The sequence below is a fragment of the Varanus komodoensis genome, unplaced genomic scaffold (genome assembly GCF_004798865.1).
Source record: "Varanus komodoensis strain SLA01 unplaced genomic scaffold, ASM479886v1 scaffold22, whole genome shotgun sequence".
NCBI lineage: Eukaryota > Metazoa > Chordata > Lepidosauria > Squamata > Varanidae > Varanus > Varanus komodoensis.
Genome location: NW_025335606.1, coordinates 5,285,943 through 5,298,282, shown reverse-complemented (window position 1 = coordinate 5,298,282; position 12,340 = coordinate 5,285,943).

Sequence of the window (12,340 nt, the reverse complement as noted above, 5' to 3'; positions counted from 1 at the left end):
TTAAAATCTGAAGCAACAGAAACTACTTGGTCACAAAGTGAGAGCAGGTAAAAAGTTGTCCTTGCTTACACTCGGTAGCTTTCTCAATTCCAGGTGTGTGAAGAGTTGCGCTAGTGACTAAAACCACAACTCCTCCAGGAGTTTTACGCAGACTGTTCTTTTTCCTTTTAGTGCCCACCCCTTTCTCTTCTCATGGAGTCTCATGAGACAGGTTTAAATTTTGATCACTGCTGTAATCTTCCTAAAACTTTGGTCCTAGTTTCCTGTAGGACAATGCTGTAAACCTAGTTATATCAAAGTTGAAATACTGATGCCGTGAGAGAAAAATAAGACATTAGAACCACACACAGGCAACTTGTTTCAAACACACATTAAAATGATAAGTGCACTAGTTTCAACACAATGTTATTTTCATGGTTGTGTTCAAACCTATCAACAAACAAAGCTTAGTGGATGTTATTGGTTTTTGCTTTACTGTAGTCAAAGTTTGACACCTCTGTTCTCCTCAGATGAGATGTATTTCATATTCAGTGCTGCTTTTCTTCCTCTTCAGCATTTCTGGCAAGTTTAGTGTGCTCCGTTTACTGGTATACATTGGGTAGATTGTCTTAGTTGGGCCTTGCTTAGAAATGCTACATCTTACTGAAGTTAAGCACGTGAAAATGCCCTATTACAGGCCCTGATGCCCTCAGTAACGTCTCCTGTTTTTGGAAAGACTCTCCATCTGTTTGATCTTGTGGTGTGTATATGCACACAAAGTTGATGCTTCACTCCACTGACTTGGACATGGTCTGCATAGAATAGAGCAGTAATAGATTTTTAAAATATTCTTATCCTTCAGCTCTATAGCTTTTATACTAGTTAGCACCACAAAACTATATACTTTGACAGAGGGATTTTATATTTGGAAATCTTTTTACATTAAAATTTTCATCAAAATAGGGGTATGGATTCAAATGTATCAATTTCTTTGCATATATATATATATATATATATATATATATATATATATATATATGAGGTATGTAACTATGTATATAAAGTGCAAGTTTAAGGATACATAAATATCTACAAAAGTAAACCAAGATATTCAAATCAGTATCTATTCCCAAGTGGCATCTTATACACCACCCATGAAATGTTGAAAATCAGGAGGCCATGGTGAATCCACTTGTACTGAATGTGCATCAGCTCCAGTGAAGAAAGGTAATTTAAGTGTGTGTGTGAGAGAGAGAGAGCGAGCAAGACACACAGAAAGACAGAGTGTTTGTGAGAAAGAGTTAAGAATTTCAGTTCAAAAATTTATGAGGTGACTTCTCAAATAGGGGCAACTACTGAGCATTGTGAAAACTTGCTTAGAAGATACAGTGACTATTTTGCAGTACCAAGAATTGGATGACTTAGACGCATCCTAATTAAAGAGAGACTGTGGTGTCCAGAGGGCATGAAGCTAATATTTTTGTTACATCCAGAGCAATCTGAAACCTATAGATACATTTGTTATGGACATTAAGATAGCAGTAGATTAGGAATAACGGGCCAACCCAGTTCTCCGGTCCAGTCCAGCTTGAGGTCCATATTTATAGGCATGGATCATAAGTTGATTCTCCTGACTGGCCCCAATAAATGCTTCTAACAACAAAGGAGATGTTGAAGATAGAAAAAGCAGCACAGTCGAGCTTAAGTACTGAGAGACGTAATTGCAAATATTACCATTCAGTTTTAACTAGCAAAAAAGGAATGACAATCTAGCCGCCCATCAGGTGACCCAAGGTAACAATCACCTTACCCATCTATATCTGCATCAAAAAAAAAATTTCTTACAACTGTTAAATCTGAATCAACCCAGATTTAGCATGAGAAAATGAATCAAAACACAACATGAAAAATAATCTTGTCTACCCCTTGTATCTCGGACACAACTATATGGAAGTCCTCTTGCAGAAGCAGGCATAACTCCAAGATCTGTTGCCAGATAAGTTTGTTTGCGATCAAGACTTGAATGGCCTGTGACTATGGACAAATGGCATGCAGCACACTTGCTGATTTGTATTCCTAGGGAAGTAATACCTTACAAAGCTGCAAACACGTTTCAAGTGGAAATTTGCTGTTTGCTTGCTTAGGCGATGGTCTAAGCTGACACGTGGAGCTGTGCTTCACCTGTGGTATGTCAGTACTCCTGGTGGTCATCCAAGAAGGGGAATCAGTATTCTCTCCATATTGCAAGTGGGAGATGGAGGCTCCCTGCGTTAATGTTAACGGAGGGATAGTTGATTTTACCTTACACTCTTACTTGCTGCATTTTAGTTATTCCTTTAAAACATTTGTATGATGTCTAGTTGTACCACAGCACCTCTGGGCGGCTCACAATTACAAGATAAAAACCAATAACAACACATTAAAAATAAAATGATGAAATACAAGCAGAAGTACAAAACAAGGTCATATGGCATTAGTTGCTAAAATATTTTTTTTTAAAGGAAGGTCTTCACCTGACACCGAAAATAAAGTAAGGAAGGCGTCAGGCGAACCTCCACAGAGAGAGCATTCCAGATACAGGGAGCAGCTGCAGAAAAGGCTCACACAGGAGGGTCCCCTGCGTAGATCTCAGAGGCCAGGTGGGCACATAGGGGTGTAGGTGCTCCTTAAGATAACCGGGGCCTAAGCCATTTAGGGATTTATATGTCAACGCAAGAACCTTGAATTGTCCCCGGGCCACAACTGGTAACCAATGGAGATCTTTCAGTACAGGTGCCGTGGGCCACTCGAGGGGCTCCCATCACCAGCCGAGTGGCTCTATTCTGTATCAGTTGTAATTGCTGGATGGTCTTCAATGGCAGCCCCACATAGAGTGCATTGCAGTCATCTATTTTGGATGTTACCAGTGCATGGGTGACTGTTTTCAGGCTGTCTGTCCAGGTAGGGACAAAGCTGGTATATCCTCCGTAGCTGGAGGAAAGCACCCTGGACACCACGTTCACCTGATACTCCAGGGACAAACATGGGTTCAGGGGCACCCCCAATCTGCAGACCCCGTCGCTTAGGAGGAGTGCCACCCCATCAAGGACAGGGCAATGCCCCTCCAGCCTGTCAGATGCCCCCCTACTAGCAGTACCTCTGTTTCGTTAGGATTGAGCCTCAGTTTATTGACTCTCATGCAGTCCATTATCGAGCTCCAGCCCTGGTTCAAGATGGCGACAGCCTCACCTGGGTGAGATGTAAAAGAGAGGTAGAGCTGAGTATCATCAGCATATTGCTGAATCCTCAGCCCAAACCTCTGGATGACCTCTCCCAGTGGCTTCAGCCAGATGTTAAAAAGCATGGAGGATAGCACTGAACCTTGTGGTACCCCGTGACACAACTGCTATGGTGCAGAGCAGCAGTCCCCAAAACTACTTTGTGGACTTGGCCAGCCAGGTAGGAGCAGAACCACCACAAAGCAGTGCCTCCAACCCCAACCCCGGCCAACCTGTCCAGAAGGACACCATGGTCGATGGTGTTGAAGGCCTCTGAGAGGTCAAGAAGAACCAACAGGGTCACACTCCTCCTGTCCCTCTCCCTCCACAGGTCATCTTACAGGGTGACCAAGGCTGTCTCTATCCTGTACCCAGCCTAAAACCCGATTGAAATGGATCCAGATAATCCGTATCCTCCAAGAGTGCCCTCAGCTGCCTGGCCACCACCTGCTTCAACACCTTGCCCAAAAAGGGAGATTAACAATGGGCTGGTAGTTGTCCAGTACCCCTGGATCCAGGCCTGGCCTTTTTAGGAGTGGTCTCACTACGGCCTCCTTTAATGGGGCAGGGACCATTCCCTCTCTTAATGAGGCATTGGCAACCTCCTGGACCCAGGCCTGAACCCCTTCAGATCTCCCAATCAACCAGGATGGGCAAGGGTCAAGAAGGCATGTGGTGAATTGGACAGAGCCAAACACCTTGTCCACATCTTCGGGTCTCAGTAACTGAAACTCATCCAATAACGGACCATTAGACGGTGCACTGGACACATCCAAAGATGGTACTGCACAAATGGCAGTCAAACTCCAGGCAGATCTGGGCAATTTTTCCTCAAAGTGTGAAGCAAATTCATCGCACAGAGCTGCTGCGGGCTCCAGGGTCTCATCCGGAGAACCAGATTGTAGGTGGCCCCAGACTACTTGAAAAATCTTAGCTGGAGAGCATTGCAAGGAAGCCACAAGGGAGGCAAAGTATGACCACCAAGTAGGCTCGATAATGAGCTCCGAAATGTGTTTGATCGGACTCGTCATGCGGCATGGTATTTTAAATTGCCCAGTGACCAACGTTCTCCGGTTGATACACAATACATTAAAATGCATAGCATAAATATTAAAAACATCACAGACTAAAACTAGCAACAAAAATACACCATTATAAACCCTGATTAAAAACAAGAGAATAAAAGGCTTTCACTTGTTGCTGAAAAGAGCATTGTGAGTTCTAGGTGGGTGTCAGGGAAGGACAGTCAACAGACAAGGTGCCATCACCTGAAAAGGCCCTGTGTAAGACACCTGTCTCACCTCATTTGGCAAGAGCGCCCGAAGCAAGGCCTCAGCAAACGATCTTAATGACTGCATAGGAAGATACCTGGGTATTAATGTCAGCCACTCTGTTGAGCCAGCTGTTTTATTCCTCTGCTGTTGTAAAAGTCACGATGCTTTTGCTCCACCGATAAATGCTTAGGCGAACACACTGCTAGTTCACTCAAACCTTCATAAGGAAAGCATCCAGGGTCAAACTACATGTGAACCTGCCCTGATTTTTAAAAAGCGCATGGAGCGCTGGTGGGAGATGAGCAGTCTGCAGCAAGAAGCTGACCCTGGCCCAGTCCTTCTCAGCAATACACTGATAGGCTATTTGCAACCTTAAAATGTTCATCAGTTTATGAGCTCTGTGAACTTAAGACAGGTCTTTAAAAGGTTCCAGAAATTCTGCTCAAACTTCTAGGCAGGGGTTGAACAACTGGGGACCCTCCTGATTCCACCCACAACTCCCAGCATAGTCAAAGTTGAGGGATGATGAGAGTTGTCTGCCAGGACTTCTGGAGCACTGCAAGTTCAAGATTTCTGCATTTGTGGTCAAGTTCAGCCCTGGGGGACCCCCCCACCAACCGCCTATTCCCAAGTGTGTCTGTGCCAAAGGGCTGAAAGAACCTGGGAAGGATTACATGAATTAGCAGCAGAGGGCAGCACATATGTGGGAAATACTCGTAAGCAACAGTGTCTGTCCTAGCGCAGTTCGAGATTTGGAAGTTCAGATGTGCATGTACCCATTTCCTACTCCACTAGGGCTTTGTTGTGTTCCTTCCCTCTCCCGTATTGTCTGGCATCCCAGGCTCTTAAGATTTATCTACAATCATCTTACAATCGTATTGCATAGCTTTCACTAGTTTCTAGACCAAGCTCGGGATATATAACCTGCAGCGTGAAAGCTATGTACACATGGCCCTCTGAGGACTTCGCTGCAGGACTTCCCAACAATGGCCCGAGCCTGCGGCCCATCTCCCCGATGCCTGTGCATTCCTTCATCCCCATCACAGCTAGACTGAAGAAAGTGCTCTGCATCAGGGGAGCTGGTGTTGTGCCCCCCTCTCTCAAACACTTGTCACAGAACTTCCCACATCACCAGGCCGGGGCTGAAAAGATGATGCACCCCTTCTTAGGTTCCACCTCCTCATCTCTCCTTGTTCCTTGCCCGTCGTCGGCCTTCGCCACCTTGCAGCTCTGAACCCCAGCCCGACTGCCTCTCCTGCGCCCCCTCGATGGCCCACCCACCCGCCATCACTCGGGGCTTCCTCGCCATAAATTTTATTCACGCGGCATCTCCTTGCGCAGACTGCCCCCCTTCACTGCAGGGACGTGTGCCACTGTGGTGACTTACTGTAGAAGGTGTAGAATCCAGGCCCAAGGCAGTGGCAGCTGTTCGGTACTGGCAACATACATCTTAAGGCAAAGGGTACAGGGTACATTCTTTGTCCGCCCACATGGCAAGAATGGGAGGGAAGATTCCTTTGAAATTCAGGACTGCTTCGCTCAACAGCCACACTGATTTTCTCAGCCACGAGTTGTGCTTTGGGGGTGGGTGAAACTGCGATCCGAAGACCTCGGGTCTGAGCAGCCTTGGAGATGATCAAGCAATGTATTAAGAGCCACAAGATCAGAGGAGTCACTGATGGAAAAGTCCAGGAGTCCATCTGCCCAGCAAAGAATTGACATGTACATTCCATTTATGGTAGTCAAAATTTCCTCCCCAACCTTGGCTCACAGCTTTCCTGCAAGCAATCATGTATATGATGCATCTTTCTCTTTCACCTGTGCTGTGGTTTGCACAACTGGAGCCAAAGTCTCTGGGCAGTTTTTAAATACCTCACTATGGTGGTGAAGAAGAAAACCTGCACCTCATGGGAAATAGACTGGTCTGAGCTGAAGCCAATGATAAGATGGCCTGGGTGGAACCTGCAGCTGGCCAGTCAAGGTTTGGACCTCACCAGCTGTAGGCTGGATCTATGCATATAGCAGATGGAGTAAAGTTAGGCTTATGTGTTGGTCTGTTCAGAAGGAAACAGCATCAAGTTCAGTGTGGCTGAGTATCGCAGCATCCCCTTTAAAAGCTGCTCTGAGAATGATAGGAGGTGACTCAAGGAGCATCTCAGAAGGTCATCCAGGGCAGCACAGACTTCCCTGTAATAAAACAAATTCAGAAAAGATACATGCAGTCAAACGATTCCCTTTTGTGTGCCCACGAGTACATCCTGGACCTCGCAGTGCCTCCGTTTTCATTCTCTATTGTGCAGCCCTGTGGATTTCAGGAGACGCATGCTGGAAAGCACCAAGCCTAGGTGATACTTCCCGATTGCGTTTTCCCCACCTCCACTCTTGCGCCATTGAGTTCCTTGCCATGGCATTGTGCTTATGGAGCGATCCTCCCAGGATGCAGGTTCAGTCCTGCCTGTTCCGTCAGCTCGATCGCAAGTTTTAGCACGCCGGCCTTCTTAGGTGCAGGACGGCTGGGGAAAAAGAACGAGAGAAGATCCATGGAGTTAATATGGAAAACTGTTGCTGTTGTGGAAAGAGGAAAGTTCTTCAAAGAGTCTCCTCTGCCGATGAAGGTAAGAGGAAAGGAACCTTAAGGGAACTCACCTGGAGTAGTTAATGTCTATAACAAGGCTGGCTGCATGTCATTTGGGGCACATTTCGAGCATTGTGGACATTTATGTCGGGGTGACAGCATTTAAATCTGGTGACCCTACATTCCTTGGGGCAGAATGTCTCAGCTTCAAAGGATAAAGCGCCACATAACGGTAAAGTTAGATGTAACATGCTGCCTAAAGTTAGATGTAACATGTGGCAGAAAGAGTGGAGTGTGATGGACTGTCCCAGCACAGCTGTGCAGTCAAAGTTTGGAATACACTTCAAGCCAAAAGCCCTACAATTACAAATATTAATAAAAATGAGCACAGCAAAGAACAGGTGTATGCTTCTCCCCAATTCCTAGGTTATTATTGCTATATAGTTTCCATATAGTTTACTAGGGGGCGGATCTGAAAACAAAGCATGCGATTTCCCCCGCAGTTGGAAAGGCACAATCAGCCATATCCTCCGCAGAGGTTCTTTTCTGCATTGTTCTGCCGGCAGCCGCGGCAGGTCAGAACGGATCCTCGTCAATGGCCTCTCCCAAGAGAAGGCAGCGTCATGAGCAGGAACAGACCTGGCGCTGGGCAGCCTGATGTAGCCGCTTCAGCGGAGATAGAGTGCCATCTTCCCCCTTGTCTCAAGCAGTAGAATGCCCTGAGTCAGCCCTGCTCCAAAGCGGGTAGAAAGAGGCGGATATACGACCTGGGAATGGATGGATGAAAGGTGTGAACGGCCCATCAGAGTTGTAGCCTTGCCTTTAGGCAACCAGAGAGAACTTGCATGCTGGAACTCAAGTCTTTGATATTGAGGCCCTCGATCACGTGTGCGTGTCAAAGGTATGCTTGGCCTGGTAGCCGGAGGAAGTATGTATGGGCTAGGAAGTTCTTATTCTCAGGGCTGCCCTCCTGCACGCCTCTTTTGGCAGAAATGCACAAGTCTCGTTGCACAACCATCTCCAGGGACATCAGGCTTGGGGAAAGCTGGTGTGTGGACCCCCAGCCCCATGAAAGAACCCCACGAGGCTGGCATTGCAAGGCAGGATCCGGCGTTCAGTAATCCAGCAATCCTGCCAACTGAAAGCAAAGTGTGGAGAAGGCTGGCAAGCGTTGTGAGCGGCTTGTCTCCAGCCGGGCACTGCCGCACACGCAAGAGCATTCCAAGTCATTTCTCAGCAGCCGACACATGCGCGAGGGTGGCGTGACCTCAGTGTGTTCGACGGTCTCCAAGCTCACACTAGGGAGTAACCAAAGTCGGGCATCTGCCAAGGTCTGTGATCAAGCAGGGCCTACAGACCTAACATCCTGAAGCAGTAAGCTACCGGGTAGACCTTCTCAACCTTCGTATTTTCCAGGCATGTGGGATGGCAAGTCCCATCATTCCCAGTCAACTCCTACCACTCCCAGTGCCATCCTTCCTAATTATCAGCATCCAGAATGAGCCAGTACTCCGCGTGTGCTCTGCCTTCTGTGGTTCGTTTGCAAAACGAGTGGGTCCTATTTGCCCACTGAAGCAGGGGTGGCTCACCCATGAAACAGGGTGCGGCACCCAGCCGAAGGGAAAACAGGAAATTGTCCCAGCCCAGAGAGCCCACTGCCATCTCCGGCGAGCACGGGGCTGCTTGCTGCCGGGTTCCAGGGCTCTCGGAGGAGCTTGGCCCTAAGCCATGCCTTCTTCTGACATCATGGCTGCCGAGAGGAAAGGCTGTGGGTTTCTCCAGCCGGGGGGAGAGAGAGGGTCGCGTGGCAGAGGTGGTCTCGGTGTGGGTTTTGCTTTAGCTTCAGTGCCGACAGCACACATCACCTCTGCAAGAGCAAGCCCCTCCGCCCCAAAGTGAAATACTCCTACGGGGAAAATCCACTCTCTTGCCTCCCACCCAATTCTGCTCAGCTCCTGTGAGGATTAGCTCAGAGGGAAGCGGGAATTCCGAGGGAGTGGCCGATGGCACGGAAGGGGTTCCAGCACATCGAGACGTCCCAGCATTGCATCCCTGCCGGCCCTGGCTCAGCCACACCCCCGGGGAGGGCATTTGGAATGTCCTCTTGCAGTTTGTTGCTATTACGAGCAGGAAACACGCTGGGAAACTGTCCTGTGTGACCTTCTCCATTCTTCAGCCGTATTTTTAGCAGCAGCTCGTGCGGGTGAACAGGAAGAACAGGTGCTGCCTTGGCTCTGCCGGGAAGTGCGATACTGCTGATTCTGACGAGGCTTTCCTCTGAACTTCGGGGCAATAGGATGGAGGCGGTCCCGCCTGTCGCAGGCAGGCGCTTGGGCAGCGGCTGTGGCTATTTTTACTTCCACATGTTGTCATCCTGGCGAGCCAGCTTCTGCTGCCACAGCCCCTTCTGAGAAGGAACCTCCTTTTCACGGTTTCCAGCTTTCGTCAGGAAAGAAAGAATGAAGCCATAGAAGACTAGGCCGTGACTAAGCAGAACGAGCGGCTTGGGTGCAGCCGGAGGCTGGCTTGCACAGAGAGGCCTACTGTTCTCAGCATGGCCCAGACAGCCATGCTTGTGCAGCGATGGGGGCAGCACAGGGGTTGTATGGATGGGCAGAAAGCACATTCGTACCTTGACCCTCCAAGGGACAGCGTCTGGGTGGCCACAGGATTCTTTGGAGTCCCAGCTCCAAGATGCTGCGATTTTGGAGGGGCAGTGTGGAAGGCTGCCCCCCACCCTGACCTCTGCACAGCTGGATCCATGGCAGCTCCCCCACAGAGGTGGCAGTGGGTGTCAGAGAGGGAGAAAAAGGGGGGGGGGGAGAAAGGAGGAAGCCAGAGCTGAGGGATGAAGCCACTTCCTTCTTTTGTCCCCCCCCCCGGCACTGAATTTAGATGGCCAAAAAGGTCTATCTAGGTAAAATTCTTGGTGCACGGCAAATACCCTGGGCTGACGGAAAGATAAACAATTGGGTCCTACAGCAAATCAAGCCAGTGCTTTCCCTAGAAGCCAAAATGGCAAAGCCGAGGCTGTCATCCTCTGAGCGTATCGCAAGGAGGCAAAACTCCTTGGAGAAGACATGCTAAGAGTCAAAGGCGTAAGACGAAAAGGAAGGCCCAGGATCAGCTCCATAAAAGAAGCCACAGCTTTGAGCTCAGAATTGCTGTCCTGGGTAGGACATTCTGGAAGGCTTTATTCAGAAGGTCACCCTAAGCTGGAGATGGCGTGTTTCTGCGGAATAACAGCAAGGTGCAGCAACACGGGGACCACAGATGGCCGACCTTCGTTCTGGACCCAGGATGTACGCAAGGCGTCCGTGCATCGAGGACGTGGGGTTTGGGACGGCACACGAAGCCTCAAACTGCTAACGATTGGCACATGTGGTTCTTGTCTCTGCTTATGAAGGTGAGATGCCTGAAATGCCTGAGCCAGGTGAATGAATGCACCCAGGGCGGGTCAAATTGGGCAACATGATACCAGCCGGTGAGAAGAGCCTGGTTTCAGATGACTAGCCCTGGAAACCCACCTCTTTCTGCATGCCGCTCTTCAGACACTGCTAGTATGAGCAGTGTTTCAGTGTCATTATTTCTAAATAATGTAAAGGAAGTGAATGCTACGGAGTCGTCATGTTTTAAAACATTTGCAAGCATTGCAATAAAAACTGTAAGCAAATGGTTGAATGTATTTGAATATGAACATTAAATCAACTAAGGGAGCCTTCCTATGCAAGTCTGAACAGAAAAAAAAGCCTGTAACTCTCAGCATGCGCCAAGATCCTGCCAACTCTGAGGCATGCTGGGAATTGTAGGCCTTCTTTCTGTCTAAACTCACATTGGACTGGACCATTTATTTCTTAAGTCCTCTCCTTTTTTCTCCCAAACCAGCAATAATCTTCCCAATTGTTTGGTTAGAAATAAATAATGTTTGGACTGGAGAGTCGTGGATTAATAGGTCTATGACTAACGCACATTTGGCATTTAAAGCTGATGTGGGGTTGCAATGGGAATGCTGGACTGGGGACCCGGGAGATCCGGGTTCTAGTCCCCACCTGGCCAGTCCTTCACTCTCAGACTAACCTACCTCACAGGGTTGTTGTGAGGATAAAATGGAGCAGAGGAATACTATGTAAGCCATTTAGGTTCCTCACAAGAGAAGTCAATGTAAGAATGAAAAAAGGGCAGCACAGTTTGCCCTCTGTTGTTTTCATCTGACTGTTTTATGTTGCTCCCTTCAATTTGACTGAATGGGGTTTACCAGTCTGCTTGTGTACATTCCCTCGAGAGTTATGAGCGATTGGACAAGACACACTTCTTGGAAGGGAATCAAGTAACATGAATGAGGATTTGGCCAGCTGGTTGGAAGAGTGGGCAGGGTCACCCCATGATGGAACATTGTGTTGCAAGCGCTTCTTGTATACACTAATAGCAAACGCATTCTGCGACTGCTAATCCTTGTGTAGTTGGAACGGCATCATCTGCACTCGGAGGAAAGGCGTGAGCAAGCCCGAGAGGAGGCCACACTTGCAGAAGTCGCAAATAATTATGGTCTGTAGGGGGGAAAGTGTGATGTAGAATGAAGAGAGGCAGTGCCAACGAATGCAAGGTGTTCCAAGTGGGCTGGAGGGAAAAAATCCAGGAAATGGGGAAATGAAATGGAGTACGCTAGGGAAGGGTATGGCTGGCACCCTGAGCTGTTTTGGTGCAAGTTCCACTCCTCTTAACTCTTAGCCTTTGACTTCTGACCCTTTCTAGGTCCTGTAACTGGATTGCCTTTTAGTTCAGAGTACATATCCAAACAGCCTTGCGGCTGCTCTTTGATGGTTTGTTTGCAGCCGAGAGGTACTCTGTCAATGTGCAGAGGCACCCTTCTCTGTCGTGGCCACACTCTGCAAGGAGAGGCAGATCTAAGACTGGCATGGAGGAGTTTCCACTCCAGCCTTCCCTAACTTGGTACTCTCCAGATGTGTCTAGTTACAACTCCCAGCATCCTCAGCACACACGGTCTGGTGCGGATGATGGGAACTGTCATCCAACACACTAAGGTTGTGAAGTTGGGGAAGCCTGGTCTACTCAAAGGAAACAGGAGGAGAGTTTGCCTCTTGCCAGCTCCATTTCCAGCAACTTCCCTCCTTTCTGGGTTTAGATTTTTTTCCACGCTACTATGAAATTACTCACAACTCCCAACCTCCAGCCCAGCAAATAGCCATGAGTGTTTCCAGTCATTTGCTTGATGGAGAAGGAAAGTCCTGCTTGTA